Below are 17,500 nucleotides of genomic sequence, written 5' to 3' on the forward strand. Positions count from 1 at the left end.
TTCTCCAAACTGTATTCATTAACTTCCTCAATTGAATATTCTGTGCTACAGATTCGATGTCTCAGGGCTATTGTCACTAGACATAGTTTTTTAATAGTCCAACTAGCTGTGGCAGGAGCATTAAAAATCTCCCATTTCCCCCTTTAGTATATACTCCATGCACCCACTTAACCCATAAGGGCTCCTGCATAATATGAATGTACCAAGCTATTTTGCCAACAGGTGCCTATTCTAATAATAAATTTTCCTCATACCAAGACCTCCTACTTTTTTGGGAGTGCAAACCTCCTTCTAATTAATATTTTTAGGTTTATGAGATTGTGTAACCCCATGTCAGATAAATGAACGAAAAATTAAATTAATAATACTGATTACCCACCTTAAAAGGATAAATATCTAACACCAGTACGAAGAAATTCCCATCAAAACTGATTTGATGAGTTTTACTAATCTTGTCAAATATTTATAAAATATAAAACTTAAAAGCAACGGATGTAGAATCAAGAATGGTGGTCATTTATTTATTGTTCTTTTTTTTTTTTAATATATATTTGTTGGAAAATGGAAATGAGGGATTAGAGCCTAAATTTGCAACACATGGTCATGCACATATTATTTGTCACCGCCATGCTTCTCCTACGACTGAACTTTTACTCTATTGATGCTATAAATTAGTTTCAAGACTATACTATTAATCCATCTAATTAATGAAAAACTAATAAATTGTGATCAAATTTTGTTGGGTCATGTTTCATGACTAGTTGTTGCAAGCATACCGTATGATTGACTATTTGGATGTATTAACTAGTTTAATGTTTCAATTAATTTATATATTTTACCATAACGGTCTATTTTGTTAATGATATTAATTAGTGGTAGTGAAAATGATTTGTAGTGTAATTTCTTATGATATGTATCATTTCATTACCATGCTAATGAAAGTTTGATCATAAGAAATTTTTTTGACAATATATCATTACCACCTAATAACACATATTCAAGTGGTAATGTGTTAGAATGAATTTTCCGAAGAAAAATGAGATTGTTGAAAGAGAATACGTATAGTCATATAGTTATTAAATTTGTCAAAAAATATTATTACCAAAATTACATTAACATTAAATAACCATCAAAATTGCATAATCATTGTCATAGTCACTGTTATAGTAATAGTTATCATCAAAATTATCGCACAAAGTCAAGGTCTAGAGCCGAAGGAAGGTAGTGAGCATAAACTCGTGCTCTCTCCAACAAGAAAGCAAAGAGGAATGCACGCAAGTATATACTTGCAAACAAAGCGAGTCCTGCAAAGAGAGATATGAGTGACACCGAGACTTCATAGAAGAAGGAACCTAAAAATCACAATATATGCAAATGACAATTGCAGAGTTTTTTATTGAAAATAAATAAATTCATATGAAATATTATTAGACTTGTCTTAATTAAAAAATTATTTATTTTATAACTTCTATAATTTTTATAATACTTATTTTGGAGATATGAAAGTTTAAAATTTATTTGAAAAGTATGTTAAAAGTAAACCTGGAATTTTAGTTAAGTAATTGATGGTATAAATGTCCCACTCTCGCGCTGGAATTTGAAAAGGGATAGAAAACCTTACATATGCGGTGATACGTCTTCTCTTCACTAACTGGATTAAATAATTTAATAGAATATTAATCAAACACTCACCTTTGCATATGTGCTAAACTAAGGATTATTATTTTTTATGTTAGAGCTTACATAAATTTATAATAAAATGATTCAGACCAAGACCTAAGAAATTGGTACTAAACTAACTCGACTATCATTCTTTTGTGTTTTGTATTACATAACATAATATTAATAGGATTTATAATTAAATGACTCGGAACAAGGACTAAGAAACAGGTGCTTCAATTTCCCAGCTAATCATCCAACTTCAAAAATCATTAATACATTACACATATGAATTTAGTTGGAGTCTCAAATATAATTATTTTCTACTTACCCTATTATATACTTGATTTTAGATGGTACCTGCATAATCATAATTAAGTATAGGACTTTCTATGCAACAACTACCGATTACCATTATAGTAGCAGTACTATGCATAAGTAAATTTCAAACATAAATAATTTCTTAGTTTGTTGTTGAACAGATAAGAGGAAAAAGACTCATCATCAATACTTTTCTTAATACTTCACACCCACAATATGTGAACAAGTCACTATAGTATAGCGGATTAGTCCAGCTTATAATTGCTGTACATACGCTATATGATTTCATAATGCTTGATTTGGGAGGTTGGATTTCATTTTCAACTTTTGAACTAGCCATTTGGAGATTTAGGGCATGTTTGGTATCTATTTCTTGAAGGTCACTAATAAAAACACATAACTCAATCCGTTATATTTTATTTGTTTTGACTCTAAAATAATTGTTTACGTTACTTTTAGGAAATGGAATCCTCTAATTTGTTACCGCTCGTAATATTGTTTGTAACACCCCGTATTTTATCAAGTTTAAAAAAATATGTGTAATATAATAAAATAAATTAAATAAAAAAGTATTATTAAATTATATTATTTACATGGACAATTATAAGAAATAAAGTAAATTAAAAAAAAAAGAGATGTAATTAACGGTAACGTGTGTTATCGCGTAGCGTTTCTTTTCCTTTTTTTTAAAGAAAAAATATATACACAATTATATAATTAATTAATTAATTAATTTTTGTTTTAAGAAAAAATTTTGTATGCTTGAATAGGAGGAGTCTTGTAACTCCTCTCATAAGTGTGCATTATGGCACATTAAGTTGATTCTTTAATTGCCTTTTAATCCTATAAGCAACATTTGAGTTCCTCACATTTTCTGACCTTTCAACTGAACAAAAATTCAGAAAAATCTTCCTCTTTGCTCTCTTGTTTTTGGCAAATCAAAGAAAAAAAAAATTTTCTCAAGGTAAACTTTTAATCAAAAGGGTAAATTAGATTAAAACAAAAATTCTATTTATATAGGTGGGTTGTTATTTATAAATTTTTTTATAAAATCATCTATGATGGAAATTATTTTTTTATGATTTATATTTCTCTAACAAAATTTCAATTTCAATTTATAAAATCATCTATGATGAAAATCACATTTTACAGCAGTAAAAAGAATTCTGAGATACTTGAAGGGAACAGATGACTTGTCCTTATATTATCCTAAAAGTGATGTCTATGATTTGAAAGGTTTTAGTGATGCAGATTATGCATGTGATCTAGTTAATAGAAAAAGTACATCAGGTATAGTACAATTTCTTGGTTCATGTATAGTTTCATGGAATTCCAAGAAACAAAACACTGTTGCATTATCCACAGCCGAAGCTGAATACGTAGCAGCAGCAGCTTGCTGTTCCCAAATGCTTTGGATAAAACAGCAGCTAAGAGATTTTGGTATTAAATTTGAATGTGTTCCTATTTATTGTGATAATACCAATGCCATATGTATATCTAAATATCCAGTGCATCATTCACGAGTAAAACACATCCACATTAGGCATCATTTTCTTAAAGATAATGTTGAAAATAAAAATATTGTTGTAAAGCATGTTAACACTAATGAACAAGTAGCAGATATTTTGACCAAACCGCTTCCGAGGGAACAATATGAAAAGATGAGATTGAAACTTGGTATGATCAAGCTCCACTAAAGTTGAACGCAAGATTTCTCTATGAAGCATCATGAAATCGAAAAGGTGAAATCAACCAAAAAATTTTGATTGAAAATCAATTATTGAAGGGATCAGGTATACAGTTAATAAAGTACGTACTGTGAATGTTTTCTTGATTGCATGTTTTAATTTGATCAGACCAAAGCAGTGTATGTTCGTTATTTCTCTTAATATAATATAATACAAAATAATATAATAACATCATTCATTTCTTTCTAATATATGGTCAACTTAAATCAAAATAATGGGAATTGGTTTATTTGGATACGTCTCAACTCTTCATCAATCCTTGATTTAAAATGTAATGATTAAAGCATTTAAAGGATTGGACCTTTGGGTAACCGTCATTTCAACCCCTTATTAAACCCTTCTCTTACATCACAATACTCACGCTTTCTCATCTTCCTCAAGCAACCGTCATCTACCTTTCCTCTCAAAACTTTTCAAAATCAAAATGAAAACCCCAAGATCCTCAAAATCCAGCAAGAAAACCCCAAAATGCGATGAAAATTCACAACCACAACCTCTCAGCGTGGTTCATCCTCCACCTTTACTTGATGCTGCACCATCCTCAACTGCTGAAACTACAAAAGAAACACCTAAACCCTCCACTGAGCATGCCGGTACCAAACGCCAAATCCCCACTCCAAAAGGTGGTTCATCTTCTAGGATAGCCAAGCGTTCGAAGCATGCTGATCCTAACAGTACTGAAGAAGTATCAAAAGAGATGTCAGTAGGGTTCGGGTTAGATAAGTACTGGTATGATTCTACTCATTTTCCTCAATTGCATGACATTTTACAAAATCAAGAATGGGAGGTATTGATGTCCAATTTTAGTTGCAACTCAATTTTTCCAAACCTTATGCGTGAATTTATTTTAAATTTCTCTAATGATTGTGGGATGTGTTCTAGTACTGTTAAGAATGTGAAAATAGAATTTAATAGTGCTATGTTGGGGGAATGGTTAAATGTTCCTAATGTTGGATTTGATTCTTATTACGTTGGGTCGAAGATAGCATTCTCTGGCATTAATGAACGAACAATTCTGAAATTTTTAGGGGCAGATCAAAAGAAGGGAAAGATTAGTCACAACGTTTTGTCTCCTCTGCATAAATTACTGTATAACGTTGTACGTAGATTCATATTACCAAGAAATTCCAAACGCAGTGAAGTGATGCCACCTTAATTTACTGCATGGCAAATCATATTAAGATAAATTTTCCATCATTGATGATCTCTCATTTATTTTATTGCATTGAAAAGAAAAATTTTGTTGGTTATGGAGGACTATTGACTTGGATTTTTAGAAAATTTGATGTATCTTTGGAAGGTTTGGAGTTCCCAATGGGTCCTAACATGAAAATAGGTGCTAAATGTTTACAAAATTTGCACCTAAAACTAAATGATGAGGGGATGTTAATGCATGATTTAGAGGAGGTTGTTGAAATCGAATCAGAAGAGGAAGGGGTTGAGGAGGAAAAAAGGAAAATTCAAGGAAGGAGGAAAAAGAGAAGAAGGATCAAGAACCTGTTCCCACTGACAACGTTGAAAAAGAAGTAAAAGGGGAACAGGGTGGAGAAGCAAGTAAGGGGGAACCAGGAGAACAAGAGGAAGCCTTGGAAGATAATGTTCATCACAATCTCTTCAGTGATTCAAGTGATGAAGAGATTGTGATAGGAATGAGAAAACAGGCTAAGTCAATTCAGAGGAAGAGTAGGAGGTTAGCTTCGAAACGCAAGGCTACTATGGTTGATGAAACCACATCTGACACCATACCTGAGTCTACATCTAACAAACCTCCTTCTCCCAAGCCAACCACTCCACCACCACATCAAAATACATCACCACCTCAATCACCTATTCACTTTACACCACCACCATCTCAGTCTTCACCAGGTACTGGTTGTGCTAATCCTGATTCTGTTCCTGCAGCTTCTTCAAACTTCATTCTCTCCAAGCTCTTTGACCTACAGTCTCAATTTACTGCTTTTCAAGATGAAATTCGAGTCTCACTTGCTTCAATCGTTGATCAACTTACCCTGATGGAGAACCGTCTTGGTGCAAAGTTGGATACTGTTGAAGTGCAGACCAAATACATAGATGAAGAAGAGACTACTCCCTGATTCCTCTTCTCGTGTTTTTAATGATTTTTTGGCTCTAACATTTATCAAACAATTTCACTTTTGGTTTTGTACCATATGGGGTACAAAATTGTATTTGTTTTGTTAAACAAATGCTACATTCTCTTTCTTGTTTTTATTTCTGGTCTGTGATGATTAACTATATGCATATTTGGACTGCTATTTATGGTGCATGCTTTTGTTTACTATTTCTTGTTTTCCTCCATGACAAATCTATATGGTTTGTGCTGTGGTTTGATACTCCCAATTCTTTTTGATTGATGACAAAAGGGGAAAGAGAATGCACAAACTTAAGAGGCAGCTGTGAATACACAGTCTCCATATCTTTATTGATTTATATTGCTACAATAATGGAAGTTAATGTGCATAATCATCTGTGGCATAATCATCTATGTTGTTAAGGTTATTGATTAAGTGTTGTTCTGAATTTATTTTCTTCAAAGCTGTTACTTTTTATAATACTTATGGATTGGTGTGTTAATTTGGATTTCTGTTAATTTAATTTAACTGTTTTTGAAAAATTATTTGAAAACATATTTGATATTATGTTTAATATAGAGTAAATTGTTTTATGCATGCTTGGTAAATTATATTGTAACGAGTTGATTTGCTAAGTTATTTAGAGTTGCTTTAATCTCTAGTATGCTCTTAAATTTTGATTTACACTATTTTACTTAAGTTTGTTTATAAGTTTGTCTTCATCAAAAAGGGGGAATTTGTTGGCCTCTTAGGTTCTGATGATGACTTCACTTTTAAATAAACAAACATGTTTTACAGATTGTTTTGTAGGTGAATATCCGATTTTGTTGAAATCGTTGATGAAGCCTATGACTTGGTTCGTGGAAGTTGTACGTGTCTTAGAATATCCAAGAAGTTAGATAAATGCTTAGGACGTTAAAAGTAGAAAGACGGTCTACTGTTCCTAAAGTTGACAATCTGACAGAAGTTGTAGATGGAGACAGTATACTGTTCCCACGTCGCAGGTCTGGAGAAAAACATCGGCTGGAAAATTGCGAATTAATTATTTTCTATTTTTAAGTTGATGTAACGGTTAAGAATTAAATTAATCGCTTAATTAATTAATAAATTGGTTGGCCAAAACTATTTTTAGGTTATCTAAAAATAGCCTAAGACTTATTCTTTTTAAGATTGAGATCTTCTATTATTTAGGATCTTTTGTTTTAACTCCTATGCTATTTTTAGGTTGAGAAACCGTTTTCTTCTTTGAGCAAATGACAGCCGGACATTTATTTTTTGGCAATTCCACTATCTTTTTCTTTTGAGAACGTGGAGGATAGTGGTAGGTGTGTCTAAGGTAACTGCTGGCTGTTCCCACTATAAATAGGAGGAACTTTGCTCAAACCGTGATATCATCAAAGAGTGTCCATTAAGGGAGATCAATTAAGAAAAATATTTTCAGTTTTTAAATGCCAATTAATTTATTATATTTTTCTTAAAGCAATTATTTAATTTTTATCCTCTTGAGAACTTGGTCTTGTAAGGGTATTTGTGTGTTTTGTTGTAACTAGACTTAAGGGAAGTCTAGGGAATAGAAAAGCTTCAATAGAAGCATGAGAAGAGAAAGAGAAGGAGAAAGAGAAGAGAAAGAGAATTAGGCCTAGAGTAGAGCAGCTTCAAGTGAAGCAAATTGTTTTATGTGATTGTAATTGATTGCCTAAAACATAGTGAAAATTTTGAAATCCCGGGGGGTCGTGGTTTTTCCTTCTTATTAGGCCAAGAAGTTTCCACGTAAAATCTTTGTCTCCTTTTATCTTTTTCACTTTAAGTTTAAGTTTTATTTTATTATAATTCCGCAAAATTAGAGGCAAAAATATTGAACTCAATACACAACAATTCACCCCCCCCCCCCCCCCCCCCCTCTTGTTGCATTCAATCATCTATTAGCATTTCTACAAATATATATATGTATATAAATATAAATATATATATATATATATATATATATATATATATATATATATATATATATATATATATATATATATATATATATATATATACATACATATATATATATATATATATATATACATACATACATATATATATATATATATATATATATATATATATATATATATATATATATATATACATACATATATATATATATATTGTTGGACCTCTTGAGTTTTGATGATGACTACACTTTATTTAAGTGAACATGTTTTTAGAGATTGTGCAGGTTGATATCCGATTATGATTATGATCGTTGATAGTACCTATGCCTTAGCTTATGGAAACGTACATGTCAAAAGGTTTCAATTGATCTTAGGAGAAGTATATCGCTTGGGATGTAAAATGGAGACAGCAGATCTACTGTTCCCAAGTTGGATGTTCTAGCTAAACTGAAGTCTGGAAACAGCACACTGTTCCTGAGCTAAAGGTTGACTACGTTGACTAAAAATTCTGGTTATCATATTTTAATTATTATTTTTTTAGTTAATGTATTTTAAATTAAATTGTTGCAGTAATAATTTGTTAAAGATTAATTGGCAAATCGTTTTTATTGAATAAAATGGATTCACGTTTTAATTCGTTAAGATCCTTTATTTTAGGATCTATTTTTAATAAATCCTGGATTTGTTAAAAATAGAATTAACTAACTTTGAATTGGTCTTAGCAAATCTTTTCAGCCGGTCTTTATTCCTAAAAGTTAGCAAACAATCATTCCCACTAAGATTAACCGTTTTCTAAATATAGCATGAAGTTCCAGCCATTAATTTGGGGAACAGGAATTACTACTGAAGAAACTGCTACTTTAGGGAACAGCGGTTATTAAAGGAACAGCGGTTATTGTTTATGTACACGTGTGATTTGACTTAATCAAATCTTATGGAAATAACCGTGTGTTTGCTTAATCCACATTACTCCCATGATCTCTTGATAGCGGGATGATGGATTGGATTATTCCACTTTCTTAGGAATATTATTTTCTATAAATTGCAAGATAATTCCGGTTTTTTAAAAAAAGAGAAGTAATCCAACGTTTTGTGCTTAAGTGTTTTTCATACGTTTTTGTTGGATTTTACAAGAAATATTTTGTTCTTAAAATTGCCAATCAATTTATAATATTTTCTTGATGCAACTCTTTGATTTATTTTAGAGAATTTCTATCCTTTTTGTAAGGGTTTTTGAGAGTTTATGTAATTAGACTCGGGTGAGTCTAAGGGGGAAATTAGATAGCTTTGAGTGAAGCTAGAGAGGATTAGCTTGAAGAGAAGCTAAGTTTGTTGCTTGGAGTAAAGCAATTAGAGAGAAGAGGAGTCGGCCTAGGTGTTACGCTTCGAGTGAAGCAAGGTGTTTATTGTGATTGTAACTAATTGCCTTAAACATAGTGGAGTTTTTGAAAATCCCAAGTGGTCGTGGTTTTTCCTTTTGTTTAGGCCCAAAAGGTTTCCACGTAAAAATTGTGTGTCTCTCTTAATATTTTGCTCTTAGTTTAAGCTTTATTTATTTTGAATAATTCCGCAAAAACAGGGCACAATCGCTTAAACTTGCAACAACAACAATTCACCCCCCCTCTTGTTGCTGTTCCCGTTCCTAATTGAATCAACAATTGGTATCAGAGCCCTGTTCCCAGAAGATCAGGAAACCCTGAGGGCAGATTCTGGTGTTCCCGAAAAATGTCAATTATGAACGAGCGAATGGAAGAAGGGTATTCGACTCAAAGACCGCCAATGTTCGATGGAAAATTCTATACATATTGGAAAAATAGGATGGAGATCTTCATTAAAGCGGAAAATTATCAAGTTTGGAGAGTCATAGAAATCGGAGATTTTGAGGTAACCACTACTAACTCCAACAATGAAATTGTTCCCAAACCTATAACCGAATATGAAAAAGAAGATTTTCAGAAAATGGAATTAAATGCTCTTGCTATAAAATTACTTCATTGTGGTCTTGGACCAAACGAGCATAATAGAATTATGGGGTGCAAATCCGCTAAGCAAATTTGGGACCTGCTTGCTGTTACCCATGAGGGAACAAGTGAAGTAAAACGGTCCAAAATTGATTTGTTAATGTCTAAATACGAGAGATTTGTTATGGAGCCAAGAGAAAGTATCCAAGAGATGTTCACTAGGTTCACCAACATAACAAACGAGCTTGTCTCTCTTGGAAGAATAATTCCCACTGATGAACAAGTAAGGAAGATCCTAAGGAGCCTTCCTCAAGATGAGCGCTGGAGAGCCAAGGTTACTGCTATACAAGAGTCCAAAGATTTTACTAAGTTCAATCTAGAGGAGCTGGCTGGTTCCCTAATGACGCATGAATTGCATTTGGGAACAGCAGACAGTTCCAGGAACAAGGGACTGGCTCTGGCAGCGGGGGAACAGGACGAATCAGAATGTGATGAGGAAGAGGCTGCTTTATTGGTACGAAAATTCAAGAAGTTCTTCAGAAACAGCAGGTATGCAAATCAAAGAAACAACAAAGAAAGAAGTACAAAAAATCTTGAATGCCACAAATGTGGAAGTACCGAGCACTTCATCAAGGATTGCCCAACATGGAAGAATGAAAAGGGCAAGGGAAAGACAAGAGATTCAAGAAGACCGTTGAACAAAGAGAATTTTAACAAGACTGACTTTCGTAGGGCCATGATTGCTGCATGGGGAGAAACTGAAAGTGAGAATGAAACTATTGTTCCCGAAGAAGAGGAGACAGCTAACCTATGTCTCATGGCTACGCATAAAGGCAAGGAGAAGCAGGTAAATATTTCTAATTCATTTTCTGACCATTCATTTAATCTAAGTAAAAATGAATTAAAAGAGTTGTTAAAAGAGACACAAGCTAAACTTGAAAATTGCAATGATAAGTGTCTCAAGTTAGAAAAGGAACTTAAGGTAAGCAAAGACCATGTCTCATACATAAACACCTTTAGACATGATGTCCAAAACAGATTTTTCGGTTTGTTGGACCAAAATATAATCCTAAAGGAAAATATGGAGAGACTTAAGAAGGAAAATGTTATTCTTAATATTGAGCTATCACAATACAAATTATTAGGCTTAAATAAAGAATTGATAAATGCATCTACTAAGGATTTGTGCAATGATTTTCAACATTTAGAGTTGAATCCGGAATCCAACCGTAACAACAATAATAATCTTGAATTAAATTCAAGAGAAAAAGGGAAAATCAAAATAACTCCCAAATGGATTCTAGATGCTAAAAGTAAGAAATCACAAGGCCTAAATTATTTTAAGAATAACAAAAGTAAGAAAGCTTACGTTGATCTTCCTAGAGACAGGTACTGTACCTTCTGTGGTAAAGCTGGCCATCTGAAGGAACAGTGCACCAAAAGGGAACAGTATACTGTCTCTAACAGAAACTATGTCGATAACATTCAAATTGATAAATATGATTCATGTAAGATCGACAAGGAACCCAAGAAAGTCTGGGTTCCTATAATTAACAATTAATTATCTTACAGGTCCAAGTGAGGGGGAACAGCTCATGGTATCTCGACAGTGGGTGTTCCAAGCATATGACGGGTGACAAATCTAAATTTCTCTCACTTGAAGCCTATGATGGGGGAACAGTAACCTTCGGTGACAATATGAAGGGTGAGATAATCGCCAAAGGAAAGGTTGGAAGGTCATGTTCCCACGCCATTGATAATGTATTTTTAGTCGAGAATTTGAAACACAACTTACTTAGCATTTCTCAATTTTGTGATAAGGGTAACTCTGTAAACTTTACTTCTGAAAAGTGCATTATTTCTAGGAATGACACTGGAGACATCATTCTTGAGGGAAACAGAAAAGGGAACACTTATGTAGTGAACCTGGACACTGTTCCCAGAAACAGTCTAACGTGTCTAAGTGTTATAGAAGACGACCCACTTCTTTGGCATAAGCGTCTAGGTCATGCTAGTTATTCATTGATTAATACATTAAGATCTAAAGACCTAGTTAGAGGACTACCATCTATAAAATTCCTTAAGGATGAAATATGTGATCCTTGTGCCAAAGGAAAACAAGTAAGGTCATCTTTTAAACCAAAGAATGTTGTGACCACCTCAAAAACGCTTGAATTATTACACATGGATTTGTGTGGACCTATGAGAATACAAAGCCGTAGTGGTAAGAGATATGTGTTTGTTATTGTTGATGATTATAGTAGATTTACATGGACTTTATTTTTAGTTAGTAAAGATGAAGCCTTTAATGAGTTTGTCTCTTTCGCTAACAAAATACAAAAATCTACCAATAATCAAATTGTTCACATAAGGTCAGATCATGGTAAAGAATTTGAAAATTCAAGCTTTATGAGTTATTGCAATGAACATGGAATAAGTCACAATTTTTCCGCCCCTAGAACACCACAACAAAATGGTGTTGTAGAAAGGAAAAATAGAACTTTAGAAGAAATGGCTAGAACTATGTTAATTGCTAGTGGTTTACCTAGAAATTTTTGGGCCGAGGCTGTTAATACTGCATGTTATATTTTAAATAGAGTATTGATAAGACCAATCACTTCTAAGACACCCTATGAATTGCTTAAAGGTGTTAAACCAAATATTGCCTATTTTCGTGTGTTTGGATGCAAATGTTTTGTACATGTTAATGGAAAACGGAATATAGGTAAATTTGATGAAAGAAGTGATGAAGCAGTATTTCTTGGCTACTCATCTCAAAGTAAGGCATATAGAGTCTATAACAAAAGAACAATGAGTGTGGAAGAATCCGTTCACATAATTTTCGATGAAACTAACTTTTTGTCAAGTGAACAGGATACAAATAATTTTAAGATAGGTCTTGCAAATTTAGAAGAAGATGATGAAGAATTGAAAGTGCATGATCAAGAAACAGCTGGTGAACAGCCGGTTCCAGCAGAAGCAGAAAGTACTGATCGAGTTCAGGAACTGCCAGAACATCAGGAACAGCAGACTGTTCCCAATCCAGCTGTTCCCACAGAAGAGCAAAACGATCCAGTAGCTGAAAAGAATGTTAATCAAGCTGATGAACCAGAACATGCTACTGTTCCCACAAGAGATTTTATGCCAAAACCTTGGAGATATCAAAAATACCATCCTCTTGATTTGATTGTAAGTGATTTGAATAAAGGAACACAAACTCGATCTCAAATGAGAAATTTTTGTGCACATTTTGCGTTCCTATCATCACTTGAACCCAAAAATCACGAAGAAGCTCTAAAGGATTCCGAATGGGTTGTAGCCATGCAAGATGAATTGAACGAATTTGAAAGGAACAAAGTATGGCATTTAGAACCCAAACCGAAACACAAGAAGGTAATTGGTTTGAAATGGGTATTTCGGAACAAACTAGATGAGCATGGAATAATTGTAAGAAACAAAGCAAGGCTCGTGGTCAAAGGGTACAATCAACAAGAAGGTATTGATTATACTGAGACATTTGCTCCAGTAGCAAGGTTAGAAGCTATTAGAATTTTAATTTCTTTTGCTGCATTTATGAACTTTAAATTATATCAAATGGATGTGAAATGTGCTTTCTTGAATGGTTTTCTTGATGAAGAAGTTTTTGTTGAACAACCACCTGGCTTTGAGAATACCTCGTGTCTTGATCATGTCTATAAGCTTGATAAAGCTCTTTATGGGTTGAAACAAGCTCCTAGGCAATGGTATGAAAGACTATCAAAGTTTTTGATTCAAAATGACTTTATTAGAGGTAAAATTGATAAAACCTTATTCTTTAAGAATAAAGGTTCCAATATATTAGTTGTTCAAATATATGTTGATGATATTATTTTTGGTGCCACAAATGAATTGCTATGTAAAGAATTTGCTAACCTTATGAGCACTGAATTTGAAATGAGCATGATGGGAGAATTAAATTTCTTTCTTGGTTTGCAAATTAAACAAACTGCTAATGGTATCTTTATTCATCAACAAAAATATATAAAAGAACTTCTTAAGAAATATGGCATGAATAACGCTAAAACCAACCATACACCCATGGCTACTAATGTAAGATTAGATGAAGATACAAATGGAACAAATATTGACCAAACTATGTATAGAGGCATGATTGGATCTTTATTATATCTAACTGCTAGTAGACCCGATATTTCATTTAGTGTTGGTTTATGTGCAAGATTTCAATCTAACCCTAAAGAATCACATCTAACTGCAGTGAAACGTATTTTGAGATATCTAAAGGGAACAGATGATTTATCATTATTTTATCCTAAAAGTGATGTCTTTGATTTAAAAGGCTTTAGTGATGCAGATTATGCAGGAGATCTTGTTAATAGAAAAAGCACGTCAGGTATGGTACAATTTCTTGGCTCATGTTTAGTTTCATGGAGTTCCAAGAAACAAAACACTGTTGCATTATCAACCGCTGAAGCTGAGTACGTAGCAGCAGCAGCTTGCTGTTCCCAAATGTTATGGATAAAGCAGCAGCTAAGAGACTTTGGTATTAAGTATGCATGTGTTCCTATTTATTGCGATAATACCAGTGCCATATGCATATCCAAAGATCCAGTGCATCACTCACGAGTAAAGCACATCCATATTAGGCATCATTTTCTTAAGGATAATGTTGAAAATAAAAATATCATTGTTAAGCATGTAAACACTAACGAGCAAATAGCAGATATCATGACCAAACCGCTTCCAAGGGAACAGCATGAGAAAATGAGATTGGAACTTGGCATGATCAAGCTGCATTAAAGGAAGTGTCATATATGATTCCTAGAGACAAAATGAAAATTGAAAATGATCAATCAACCACAATAATCTTGATTGAAAAATCAATTATCGAAAGGATCAGGTACGCATTTTTTAAAGGTATATACTTTGGATGTTCTCATGATTGCATGATTATTTTGATCTGACGGTAGTAGCACAATATTACCATTTTTCTTTTTAAAATTAAAAAGACAAACAAAAACAACAATTTTTTTTCCAGCAGTTCTTTTAAGTAGGAGTTGAATCTCAACGTACTCCATTTTCACAATTCAAAATCAATTGTCTTGATTTGATAACTGCCTCAACACGTCACTTCATCCAATACAATTACTCCCTCTCGTCCCATCTTTCATTTCATCTTCACTAACCTTTCACGTTCACTCAACCCTAAACCGTCATTCCTTCCACTTCCCTTTCACTCCGTCATTTTCCTTTGCTTTTCTCTCTAAAAACTTCAATGAAAACCAAGAATATGAAACCAAAAATGAAGCAACCTGTCCCTCTTCGAGTTATCTACCCACCTTCTCTCACTCACAAACCTAAGTCTTCATCAAAGGAACCAGAGGACACCCCTATGTCTCCGCAAACAAGTGGTAAAAGAACAAGAGAATCCAAGAAACCTTCAACCCACTCTACCAAGAAAATGAAGGTAACGCATTACTCAAATGCTGAAGAACTTTCTAAAGAAATGTCTGTAGGATTTGGTCTAGACAAAGAATGGTACGAATCTACAATCTTTCCTAAATTCCATGAAATTTTACAAACTCAAAAATGGGAATCACTTATGAGCGTATATTGCTGCAACCCCATTTACCCTGACATTATGCATGAGTTTATTTCTAATTTTGCTGTTCATGATGGAGTTTGTTCTAGTTCAATCAAAGATATTGATATTGAATTTGATAGTCTGACTTTAGGAGAGTGGTTAGGTGTTCCTGCTACTGGTTTTGATGTTTATCATGTTGGGTCTAAGATTGCGTTTTCTGGAAGAGATGAAAAAGATGTTTGGAGATGCTTGGGGGTTAGGCAAAAAAGGGGGAAAGTAAGTCACAATGTCCTGTCTCCTTTACATAAGTTGCTGTACAACATTGCTAGAAGGTTTATCTTGCCACGAAACTCAAAACGTAGTGAGGTAAGTCTTCGAGATGCAACCCTGATATACTGTATGGTGAACAACATAAAGATTAATTTTCCCTCCTTGATGATTTCTCATTTAAATGATTGTATAGCCAAACGTTGTATGGTTGGCTATGGTGGTTTGTTGTCATGGATTTTCTCAAAGTTTGGTGTTCCACTGGGTGATTATAGTTTTCCTATGGGTCCCAGCAATATGATAGGTGCAAAATGTTTGAGTAATTTGCGCCTTAAATTAAATGAGGAAGGGATTCTTGAAAATATTGTGGAACAGATTGAGATTGATTCTGATAATGAGGAACAGGAGGAAGAGGGGAAGGAAAAGGAGGAACAGGAGGAAGAGGAAGAGAAGGAAGAGAAGGAACAGGAGAAAAAGGAAGAAGAGGAGAAGGAGGAACAGGAGAAAGAAGGGGATGGAGTTAAGGAACAGGAGGTTGTTCCTTCTGAGGAAGAAGACCAGGGGGTGGAATCTAAGGTTTCTCTTGAAGAAGACTCTAGGGCTGAACCCAATAGTTTTCCCTCATCAAAGCCAACCACTCCACCAACTCATCATTTCACTCCACCATCACCTTCACCAACACCAAGATCACCATCACCATCATTTCACAAACACAGCTTTGATCAGGCAACCGTTCCTACTGCTCCCTTATATTCCATTCTTCTCAAGCTTGATGATTTGCAGGATCGCTTCTTCAAATTTCAAGATGAGATCCGTGTTTCCCTAGCCTCTTTAGCTGACCAGATGACTCAGATGGAGGCTCGTCTTGGCGCTAAATTGGATACAGTTGAGGTGGAAACGGAATATGTTGATGAAGATGCTCCTGCTTCATAGTTTCCCTTTTATATTTTTCATTGCTGCTGTCTCTGTCTTTAAACAATTTCTTTCTTTTGGTACCAGCTGGGGTACAAATCTTTAACATTGTTAACATTGAACCTTTTTATGCTGCTACTATGTTAGGTTGGTTAATCTTTGCTTATCATGCTTGCATTCATTGTTATTGCTTTTTAATTTGTGCATCCTTATTCTCTCTTTGACTATAACTATATGTTTAGTGCTGTGGTTTGATTGCTTATCTTCTTTTTGAATGATGTCAAAAGGGGGAATATTTGGCACAAACTTAAATAATGCTTGAGTATGCTTAGTCTGATATACATTTATTCTGTTGAACATTAGGAACTGTGGCTATGCTCTGATATTCATGCTCTGATGCTCTGATGATTAATAAGTTTAGCTCAGTTTAGCTCTGATATACATACCGAGATACATACTTTGATTGTTATGATTTATATGCTCTGATGATTACTTGAATGCTATGATAAAAGTTCTTACAGTGCTTTAAGTTTTGTTTGGTAAGATTTGTTTTGTTTTAGTTTTATTTGAAATCTTAAGTTATAAAAGTTCTTCCGATATTTTGATTATGCTTAAGTTATTTTAAGCAATTCTAATTAATAGAGTAATTTGTTTTTAATGTATGCTTGGTAAATTATATTGTCACGAGTTAATTTACTAAGTAATGTAGAGTTGTTTTGATCTCTAACATACTCTTCAACATTGGTTTACTCTATTTTGTTTTTAAGTTTGTTTGAAAAGTTTGTCATCATCAAAAAGGGGGAATTTGTTGGACCTCTTGAGTTTTGATGATGACTACACTTTATTTAAGTGAACATGTTTTTAGAGATTGTGCAGGTTGATATCCGATTATGATTATGATCGTTGATAGTACCTATGCCTTAGCTTATGGAAACGTACATGTCAAAAGGTTTCAATTGATGTTAGGAGAAGTATATCGCTTGGGATGTAAAATGGAGACAGCAGATCTACTGTTCCC

This window comes from Amaranthus tricolor, chromosome 6 (assembly GCF_026212465.1).
Source record: "Amaranthus tricolor cultivar Red isolate AtriRed21 chromosome 6, ASM2621246v1, whole genome shotgun sequence".
Classification (NCBI taxonomy): domain Eukaryota; kingdom Viridiplantae; phylum Streptophyta; class Magnoliopsida; order Caryophyllales; family Amaranthaceae; genus Amaranthus; species Amaranthus tricolor.